At 36.0% G+C, this 11,369-nt stretch overlaps 1 non-coding gene and 1 pseudogene across 1 annotated transcript; one reads left to right on the top strand and one right to left on the bottom strand.

The window, feature by feature from the left end:
* Positions 1-8,495: 8,495 nt before the first annotated feature.
* Positions 8,496-9,516, top strand: LOC148924221 (uncharacterized; annotated as a pseudogene).
* LOC148924222 (small nucleolar RNA R71) lies at positions 8,898-9,004 on the bottom strand. The gene has a single exon (XR_016131900.1). It is a non-coding gene; the product is annotated as a small nucleolar RNA R71 (small nucleolar RNA).
* Positions 9,517-11,369: the final 1,853 nt, after the last annotated feature.

Below are 11,369 nucleotides of genomic sequence, written 5' to 3' on the forward strand. Positions count from 1 at the left end.
TTAATTTAACAAATACTCCTTATGTTCGCGAATAGTAGTCCCGTTTTGCTATTTTAGTCCGTCCGCGAATAAGAGTCTCGGTTCATTATTATTATAAATGGTAAAAGGCCCCTACATTCCACTAACTCATTACACTCGCATATCATTTAAAACTAATACTCCCTTCGTCCCACGTTACTTGAGTCACTTCTTTTTCGCACTCGTTTTGAAAAAATAATACTCCCTCCGTCCCAAGATAAGTTACCTACTTCTTTTGGGCACGGGATTTAAGGAATGATATTTAAATAAGTTAAAGTGGAGAGAGTAAAGTATGAGAGAGGGAAAAGTAGAGGAGAGAATAGAGAATTAAGTAGGTGGAAAATAAAGTAAGAGAGATGACTTTTTGCTAAAAATGGAAATAGGTCACTTATAGTGGGACACCCCGAAAAGGAATACAAGTCACTTATCTTGGGACGGAGGGAGTATTAAGTAGTTAAAGTGGAGAAAAAATAAAGTAAAAAGGATAATACTATAGTTAAACTCTTCTCTACATTATTCTCTTTCTTACTTTTCTTTCTCTCCACTTTAACTATTTATTATTATTTTTTCAAAACGAGTGCAAAAAAGAAATGACTCAAGTAACGTGGGACAGAGGGAGTATATACAAGTGGGGTCTATATTCCACGAACTCGTTACACTCGCATATCATTTAAAACTAATATATACAAGTGGGGTCTATATTCCACTAACTTTCTTCCGTCCACTTTTTTTAACATTTTTTAAAATCCGTACCGAAAAAAATAGGACTCCTATTCGCGGATGGAGTGGATATTACTTGTTTAATTTTTATACCAAAAGAAATCAGTCACATCTTATGAAGTTGTTGAAATAGTAAGTAAATTAAAATAAACATGATGGGTGGTTTCAATTTTTTTTTTAGAGGAGTAATATGGAGGATGAAACTTAAGTTTAGTCAAATCTAAATAACAAGAAATAAAATTTTTGAAATCTTGTCATAAAAGATCTAGAAATCAATGAACCATTTGAATCAAATTTTATACTCCAAAATAGAAAGTAGTTGAGTTGAGGAAGAAATTTATCAAAAAAATGAGATACACTTTGATAGTACTTTTGGTTCGGGTGGATCATCATCAAAGATAAAATGATTTTGACTATAACACTACTTCTTGGTCTCAATGAAAAAATGATTTCGAGACTTTTGGCCTTGGCCATTAGCTCTCTAACTCTCACATAAAACACTACTTCTATCATTAAATTCTTTTTATCTTATCTCTCTTTATCGATTATGCCAAAACTCATTCCATTTCAAAACTTGCTATATTTAAAGCACATAGAGAGTATCACTGATTAATTTTGTGCAATAAATTTTTTAAAAATTATTCTATGAGATTCTTGGGAACCAAGGATTTTCAATATAGTATCCAACAATCTATTGGGCTTGGAATATTTAGGAATAAATAACATGTAAGACTTTTCTTAATTAACTACAAGTACTTCTAAGAGCATCTCCAACCCTTCCACTAAACTCAAACTTATTTTAGTGTAAATCTCACACTAACATGTTTAATAAGTTAGTAATACCAAGATAGAGAATTATATATGGACATTTCTAATTGTTTGATATCATAGTTAAGCTTAACTCAAAGCCTAATATAAGACCAGGGCCCTATCTAATCTTACCAAAATTATAACATTAACCTTGTTTATGTATCTCACCAATTTGTCAAGTTAAGCCATGTTATTTAATATACAATACAAATTTAGATAATTTCTTTTCTATCAAACAACAACGGAAAAAAAACATATCTTTGCATATCTTGACATGAAGCCCGTATTTCTTATCTTGTTTTACATATCTTCTCATATCCCATCTTTTGTATCAAACGAGTCATAAATATTAATTTTGCTCCAACCATTTACCCAAAATCAAACCCAAAAGAATATTCCTCACCCACTAACTTTTTATACTTTTCAATCATACATATATGTTTTATCTAAATTACACACTAACCTTATGACACTTATCAATAACTTAAATTAAATTAAATAATATGATAAGATTTATTAATTAATATAACTATATATGAAATCTATTATTTATTAAATAAAAAAAATACTAGTACTACAAAAGTTATCAAAAGGTATAAATAGGTTAACTAAAATTCAAAATTAAACTTTATTTAAATATACCACAAGTATATACATTAGGTATCGTTTTAATTATTAATGTTTAACCGTTGTTTGTTATAGTACTTGATAACATATATAGTTTGATATTATGCATTAGGCATAATATTAGTTTAAAATTAAATATTTTTTTGTCAATTTTTTAAACTAAAATAAATCAATTCTTAATATTAAAATTTAAAAGCTATCAAATTATGTAGAAATTTAATAAAGCATAACTAATCAATATTAATAGGCATAATATTTCTATTTGTTAATTTAGAAAAAAAAAACGTGTGTAGCTTTTTAACTAATAATAACATGTGTATATACTAATATGCGCCAGTCCACTAATTAATTACCAACCAAATATTAATAGAATAAAATTAGGTTTTTTTCTATCTTCTTCTTCTAGCCGCTGGAACAGTGTCGGTAAGTTTTTGTTTCTGTGTATTTTTACTTCTCTCCCTTCCCCTCTTTCTTCCCTTTTCTTTCTTAGGTTAGATAAATATAAAATGATTTGGACTTAAATGTAATAAAACAAAATCTGAAAAGATTTTTGGTATACTTTTAGTGCAAACCTAAAGATATGTATTTTTTCTTTAAAAACCTATAATGGGATTGGTTTTGCAGTACTGTTGGAGGTATTATTCTACTACATTTTAAGTTTTGCAGTACTGTTGGAGATGGTCTTATAACGAAATTAGATCGTGCTTTCTCAAATTCAAACATTTAAATTTGAATTGAATAAGACAAGTATTTCCACATGAATGAAATTAGATTTTATGATAACCAATAAGTTACATCGTATGAGAGAATAATTTGATGCATATTAGTTATTGAAGAAAATGAATACACATTATCAAATTCAAATATCAACAATAACAATGTAATAAGTAAAATTTGAATTAATCGGACCAACTCACAAAGTGACTGAGCCAATCTATTGACCTAGTGCTATCTATTCTCCAGATCAATAATTTTTTTAATTATTTTGAACTCAGAAATGTAACTTTAATCTTTTTATTTTTGGGGCTTATTAACATCCCTACCATCTAGTTATTCCATTTGGGATTTCACGTATTTCAATTAGTGAGGCAGTAATATACCGTAGTAAAATGAATATAAATATATAAAAATTAAATATTCACGGTTGGGCTTAGACATCACAAGTATAGGGGAGTGATCAATTGCTAACTCATCATTTAATTGCTAACTACAACTAATTTAAGGCCATAGGATTTTAGAAAATGTGTGGTCTACAATTTGCCACGTGTAATTTTCATTTTTATTAATAAAAAAAAGATTAAAAAAACGCCAAATTAGGGTTTTAGATGAAAATGTCAATATAGTGTTTCGGAAATATCAACACAATGCTTTGAGAATGTCAACACGATGCTTTAAGAATGTTAACACATTGCTTATATTGACATTCTACAGGTATTATATTGACATATTTTATATAGTATGTTGACATTTCTGCTTTACGAAAAAATTGAAAAATTTTTGAATTTTTTTTCAGATTTTGACGTTGGAACATATGCATATATGATATCGTTGGAATCCTTATAAAATTATCTTTAATTTGATATATGTTATATGAATTTAAAGTTTTGGGGTTTCTTTTAAAAGTTAGTTATAACTAAACATGTAGTTAATTGACATTAATACCCCTATTGATATTTTATGGAACTAATCTTATAGCTTTATTGACGTTTTTTATTGATAATATTGATATTTCTTGGTTGATGATCTTGGCCCTTAATTTGAATATCTAATAACTATTATTTAGTAGTAGTTTGCAATTAGGTATTGAGTTAGTAATATAACACTCCTCATATATTTCTTAACTAGAAGCGCACTAGTTAGCCCGTCGTAGTGCCCGCAGAAACTACCTATTGGGCTTAGGTTATCAACAATAGTGCCCCATCCCCAAAATTTGCCACGTCGGCATTTAGTATCTGCAATAGTATGAGTCCCAAAATCCACCGCAACTTTTTTCCCCGTTTCATATTTTGTGTATTTTAATTTTCGACTGAAAAAAACAAATAAGATCAATTAAAATACCAATAGTATACGAAAACAATGGAATTATTTCAAAGTATAATACTTTATTCATTTTTTCTCTTCATCTCTCTTAAATATCAATTTTACTTTAAAATTCGTGTGAATTTCAAAGTTTTCATTTTAAGAAAAAGATGGAATATTAAATTAAAAAAAAACTCCACATCCCTCTCCCATTTCCACATCTTCCATCTTCCCCCCCACCCCACCCCCATCTATTGTGTTAATCGAAAACAAACAAAAAGTTGCATGTTCCTAATTTCATGGCGCGGGGAAAGAGTGACAAAAAAGAGACTATTTTGTGGAACGGGGAGAGTATATTTCACTGTTATATAAAATCCGTTATTGATTATAAATCACACTCAAAACAGCACCAAAATCTCATTTATTTTCAATTTTTTGGTTATAACCGATCGATTTTTCAACTATAAGTTTTAAAATTGATAACGAAACACACTCGAAATCAGTAACAAAATCTTATTTATTTTCAATTTTTTGATCATAACAGATCAATTTGTCAATTATAGGAGTAAATGATAACGAAACACACTCAAAACCAGTAACAGAAATCTCAGTTAACCAATAAGCAGCGAACTGATACATAGTTAATTCGCTAACTATCCAACTTCGAGTTTTATTTGATTCCTCTTTTCATACTTAGGCATACAAACTACTAATACCTATTTCCATACAAACTACTAATACCTGTTTCCAGACCAGTTGACTGTCGTCTCCATTTTAAGTCTTTTAACTACTTAAGAATGAACTAAAATCACCTTAGTGCGATTAAATTGTACTAATGCATACGAAATTTTACAATTAACAACAAAACATAAAAAGTTATAGTATTACAAGGAGTACATGTAACATGATTACAAAGGGGCTGTGCACAATATATACTTCTGTCTGTCATTATTGAGTAAGCCATTAATGAGTTATTTTTACGCATACAATTTGGTCCATCACTATTTTGCCATATTACTACATTTAACATTTGAAATCCGAGTCTAGTAATCCAACATGTTAAAAGAGTAAATTGTAGAAAGGAAGAATTTTATTCATTCAACTTGTATATTTCAAAAGTTCATGACCCTAGTATTTATAGGGTGAAGGAGAACATTCTAGTACATCAATAAATGTAAATTGGTACTCTACAAAGTTTTGGAATAATGCACCACTTAGGAACTCTCCATAATGAATGTTGGGCGGCATATTAATGTTGTCTCTCTTTCCAACACTTTCCAACACTCCCCCTAAAGTTAAGCAATGAGATCACCCATTCTTAACTTGCCCAATACTTCGCAGAAGCTTCTTGAGTCCACAGCCTTGGTTAGGATATCTGCCAATTGACCCTCAGACTTCACGAAGGGAAGTTCTACTATCTTGGCTTCTATGTTGTCCTTGATGAAGTGTCGATCCACCTCGACATGCTTCATCCGATCATGTTGAACTGGGTTCTCAGAAATGCTGATTGCTGCCTTGTTATCGCAGAACAATTTGCATGACTTTTGTGAGTTCATGCTCAATTCCGTCATTAGCTTTTTTAACCACAGGATCTCGGTTAGCCCACTCCTAATCCCTCAAAACTCTGCTTCAACACTTGACAAGGCTATCACTTTCTGCTTTTTGCTCTGCCAAGTGACAAGATTCCCTCCTACAAAGGTAAAGTAGCCAGCAGTCGACTTTCTATCATTCGGATTTCCAGCCCAATCAGCATCCGTGAAACCATGAATTTCAAGGTGCCCATGTTTTTCAAACATAATCCCATGTCCCGATGTCCCCTTTAGATATCAAACTATCCTCAGGGCTGCTTCCTAGTGAGCTGCTTGAGTTGCATGCATGAACTGACTGACCACTCCCACAGCATAAGTGATGTCAGGCCTGGTATGGGATATGTAAATTAGTTTTCCAACCAGATACCTTATTCAGGGAGTTGACTCAGCCCCTTCAACTATCTACAGTCTGTGATTCTACCATAGGGGTGTCGGCTGACTTGCAATGTAACAATCATGTTTCTGCCAATAAGTCGAGCACATATTTTCTCTGGCCGATGAAGATTCTCTTTCTTGACCTTAATACCTCTATCCCCAAAATATACTTGAGCAAGCCCAAGTCCTTCATCTGAAATTCTGCAAACAAATTTTTTCTTAACTGATCAATCTCATTTGCATCATCTCATGTAAGTATCATATCATCCACATAAATAATCAAGCATGTAATCTTCCCTTCTCACTTCTTCAGGAATAGTGTGGTCGGAGTTGTTCTGCTTGTACCCATACTTCTTCATCACTACTGTGAATCTCCTAAACCATACTCTAGGTGACTGTTTGAGCCCATATAAGGTCTTCTTCAGTTTGCAGACCTTTCCTCCTTCAAACTCTCATGTAAAGCCGGGTGGTGCCTCCATGTATATAGGTTTTGACAGCTCCCCATGTAAGAATGCATTGGTCACGTCAAATTGGTGTAGTGGTGACAAACTTATATTTTAGGCTTGTTTTATGGGTGATTAAAGAGTGCTTTTGATGGTTTAAGATGTTAAATACAAGTTTTTTTCACCGCATATACACTAATTAGGTGAGTTGATGGGTTTGTCGTAGTTTTGTGATGAAAACAGGTTGAAACGAGCCGAAGCTGAAATTCGAGGAGTTCTCCAGGAGGAAAACCCGACCGGGTGTTTTCCATTTCTCGGAAAACCCGGTCGGGTGTTTTGAAGTAGCCACTCCAGGAGGAAGACCCGACCGGGTGTTTTCCATTTCTCGGAAAACCCGGTCGGGTGTTTTGAAGTAGCCTTGTGGACTCCAGGAGGAAAACCCGACCGGGTGTTTTCCATTTCTCGGAAAACCCGGTCGGGTGTTTTGCAAAATAGCGGGCTTTGGGAAGAAAACCCGGTCGGGTGTTTTATCACCTACAAATCACCCGACCGGGTGTTTGCTAATTTGTCCTGATTTTCACTCCGAGTATAAAAGGGGTTCTAACTCAATTTAGAACCCTAACCTTCCCCACGACAAATTGAGAGAAAAAATCGAGAGATACAAGTCATTGAAGGCAAGGAGGCTTCCATCTTCAAGAGATTGAAGAAGAAAGATCCTCCCCAACATCAAGTCTACATTAGGGAGTTCTATTACCTTTTCTTACTATGTTTTCCTTTGAAGTTTTTGTATTTTCTTTTGTCTTAGCTTCCATTATGAGTAGCTAAGTTCTTATTAGGGATATTGGTGAAGTTTGTATGGAATTCATGGGCTAAATCTTGATTTATGCTTATCTATGTCTTATGTGATGGTTTTGTTGGTTGTTGTGCTTTTTCATTATCCAATTGATTAGCTACCAGTTTGATATGTCTTATTCTAATTATTGTCGTTGAAAGATGCTTAATTAGATAGTTAAATGACCAACAACTCCGTGCGTTGTATGTGCTCGAGAGAGACATAGCTAGAGAGAGGGCTTGGGTCCGTAGGTTGTAGGAGTCGGTTTCGAAGTGTAGGGAGGAGACTCCGACCTTAGAGGCCGATCAACGTGTTAGGTGCACCCGAGAGGGGGTCTAACCAATTAACCCGACCTTCCTAGCCACACATAAGACCATTTAGATGAGCATGATCCCTAGGTGAACACCCGTGATCCATACCAACGGATCAATATCCCTATCTTTCCAACTTGAGTGAAAACTATCCTTTTTCTTGTCTTAATTTCCTTTTGCTCTTAATTTCTTACTTGTTCTTTGATCTTAGTGTAGAAAAACCAAAAAAACCCCTTCTAATAGTCTAGATAGTGTTCTAAATTGCATCGTAGTACTCAAGCCGGCACTTAGTCTTCGAGGATCGATAATTTTAACTTGCCACGTGCTACATACCCCCATACACTTGTGGGTGACATTTTGATTGCAAGTTTAGCATGAGTCAAGTTTTTGGCGCCGTTGCCGGGGACTAATTTGCTTTTGTGTTTGATATTGAGATAAAATAGAGAATACTAGTTTAGACATTTACTTGCTTTATTTAGTTTAGTTTTCTAGTTTAGCTCTAATTTTCCTTTGTTTCCTCTCTTGTGTTGTGTAGGTTTTTATGCTCACGCGCTCAAGGCATTTACCCCTTGAGCCGATTAATTTAGAGATAGAAGCCGCCAATAGAGGAAGAGGAGGACGAAGGAGGAGAGCACGAGCTCAACATCTAGTTGAGCCAATGGAAAATCCAAATGGGAACAACGAGGAAGTACCATCTCCACCTCCACCTCCCCTTAATCAAGACCAAATCATCCTCCAACTACAACAACAAATGGAGGAGATGAGAAGGGAAAGAGAGGAGGAAAGGAGAAGAGATGCACCGGTTAGAAATGCATTTGGGAACGTTAATATCCCAATGCCACCCATTGATCCGAGAGTGAATGCCAACAACTTTGAGTTGAAGACGGCATTGATCCAATTTGTGGAGCAACATGTTTTCTCGGGAAGGCCCACGGAGGATCCTAATATGCACTTAGCCAAATTCTTGGAGATTGCCAACACTACCAAGCTTAATGGGGTTCCCGAAGATACAATCAAGCTTAGGCTATTCCCTTTCTCATTGACGGGATATGCTAGAGATTGGTTTGATAACCTTGAGCCGGGCTCGGTTATAAGTTGGGACGACTTCGCCAAAAAGTTCTTGGAGAGGTTCTTCCCTCTTAGCTCTACTCTCAACCTACAAGCGGAGATCTCCCACTTTAAAATGAAGAGCCAAGAGTCTATGTTCGAAGCATGGGAGAGATTCAATGCTTTGTTGAAGAAGTGTCCTAACCATGGGTTGTCTCCGGGCCATCAAGTGAGCCTTTTCTATAATGGATGCTCGGAATTTATCAAAAGTCAACTAGACTTTGGTTCGGGGGGATCATTCTTGGACAAAGGGGTTGATGAGTGCAAGAAGATGCTTCAAAGGCTTGCATACACTAGCAAGAGTTGGAGCTCGGGTCGAGATGGCTCTATGCCGGTAGCTTCGGTTGTTGATTCGGATGCATTCAATCTCCTCAACCAACAAATGATGATTCTCAATCAAAAGGTGGATAGCATAAGTTTGGGGATGGCACCCAATGTAGAGCCTCAACCTACCGTAGAGGATGTTAATTATGTGCATCAAGGAGGAAATCAAAGGAACTTCTACAATTATCGCCCCAACAATGGGGGTGGTAATTATCGTCCATCCTTCAATACACATCCAAATCTTTCGTATGGGAATCCGAATAATGCTATTCAACCAAGTGGGGTTAACAATTCACCTAGCACTTCAAAGTCTTCAAGTGATGTTACCAATGAGCTTCTAAAAGCTTTGATGGAGAAGACCAATGGGATTATGGAACACTCTACCAAGAGGATTGATAAAGTTGAGACGGCGGTGGTAGAAGTTGCTACAAGAATGGGGGCCTTGGAGCACCAAATGAGTCAAATTGCTCAAACTGTGGGTCAAATTCATCAACCGGGGCAATTTCCAAGCAACACTATTCCTAACCCAAAAGAGTGCAAGGCAATTAATTTGAGGAGTGGAACAAGCTATGAGGGTCCCTCTATGCCCGAAAGGAAGCTATTGTTCAACCCGAAGAAGAAGAGGAAATAGAGATGGAAACACCACCGGAGATCTCGCCTAAGGTTCAACCCGAGATAATTGTTCCTCCCAAACCCATGGAAGTTAAGCTTCCCTTTCCTCAAATGATACAAAAGAAGAAGAAGGATGAACAATTTTCAAGATTTTTGGATATCTTTAGGAAAGTTCAAATCAACATCCATCTTGTTGAAGCACTTCAACAAATGTCGAGCTATGCAAAGTTCCTCAAGGATGTTGTCTCACAAAAGAGGAAATGGGGGCAATATGAGACGGTCAACTTAACGGAGAGTTGTAGTGCAATTATTCAAAAGAATTTACCGGCCAAGAAGTCGGATCCGGGGAGCTTTACTATTGAGTGCACTATTGGAAATTGCTTTGTGGAGAATGCCTTGTGCGATCTAGGTGCTAGCATCAATCTTATGCCATTGTCCTTCTTCAACAAGTTGAATATTGGCAAGTTGAAGTTCACTAGCATTACTTTACAAATGGCCGATAGGTCTATATCATACCCCTCGGGCATAGTTGAAGATATTTTGGTGAGGGTGAATGACTTCATATTCCCCGTTGACTTTGTGGTGTTGGATATGGAAGAGGATAGAGTTGTACCTCTTATATTGGGGAGACCATTCCTTGCTACCGGGAAGGCCATGATAGATGTTTCAAAGGGAGAACTTACACTCCGCCTTAATGATGAGAGTGTGACATTTTCGATCTATGAGGCCTTGAAGAGGCATGATGTGGAACCGGGAGGAAGTCTTCAACATTGCAATGTTGTGACCGTGATGGATGAGTGTGTTGGAAGAGTGGCACCGGCCCCTCTCGGGTGGCACCCTTACTTGGATGATCAATTGGAGAGATGCATTTCTCACTCTATTTATTCTTCTCACTCTCTTGATATTTTAGATGTTAACCTTGAGTTGTTGGAATTTGTAGGTGCTTTGGACTCGGCTAAAGAGATTCCTAGATCACGTCGTCCACAATTTCTACCTCTTAGGGATGAAAGTGAAGATAGCAAGGAAGAAGTAGAAAGCAAGAAGATTGAGTTGAAGCCACTACCATCACACTTGCAATATGCCTTCCTTGGAGAGAATGATACCTTTCCGGTAATTGTATCATCTTCCCTCTCTAGTTCCGAGTTGGATAAGTTGTTGAGAGTTCTTAGAAAGCACAAGAGTGCTATTGGGTGGTCCATATCGGACATTAAGGGAATAAGCCCAACCATTTGCATGCATAGGATTCACTTAGAAGAGGGGTACAAGCCTAAGGTACAAAACCAAAGGCGATTAAATCCTATTATGCAAGATGTTGTTAGAAAAGAAGTGTTGAAATGGTTAGATGCCGGGATCATTTATGCTATATCCGATAGTGAGTGGGTGAGTCCTACTCAAGTGGTAGCCAAAAAGGGGGGTACTACCGTGGTAAAAGGGAAAATGATGAATTGATAGCAACTAGAGTAGTGTCCGGATGGAGAGTTTGCATTGACTATCGTACTTTAAATTCGGCTACTAGGAAAGACCATTTTCCCCTCCCTTTTATTGATCAAATGTTGGATAGGCTAGCCGGACATGAGTATTA

This window comes from Salvia hispanica, chromosome 5, assembly GCF_029641045.1.
Source record: "Salvia hispanica isolate PSC_SH4W2 chromosome 5, Shi_PSC_v1, whole genome shotgun sequence".
In the NCBI taxonomy this organism is placed as follows: Eukaryota; Viridiplantae; Streptophyta; class Magnoliopsida; order Lamiales; family Lamiaceae; genus Salvia; species Salvia hispanica.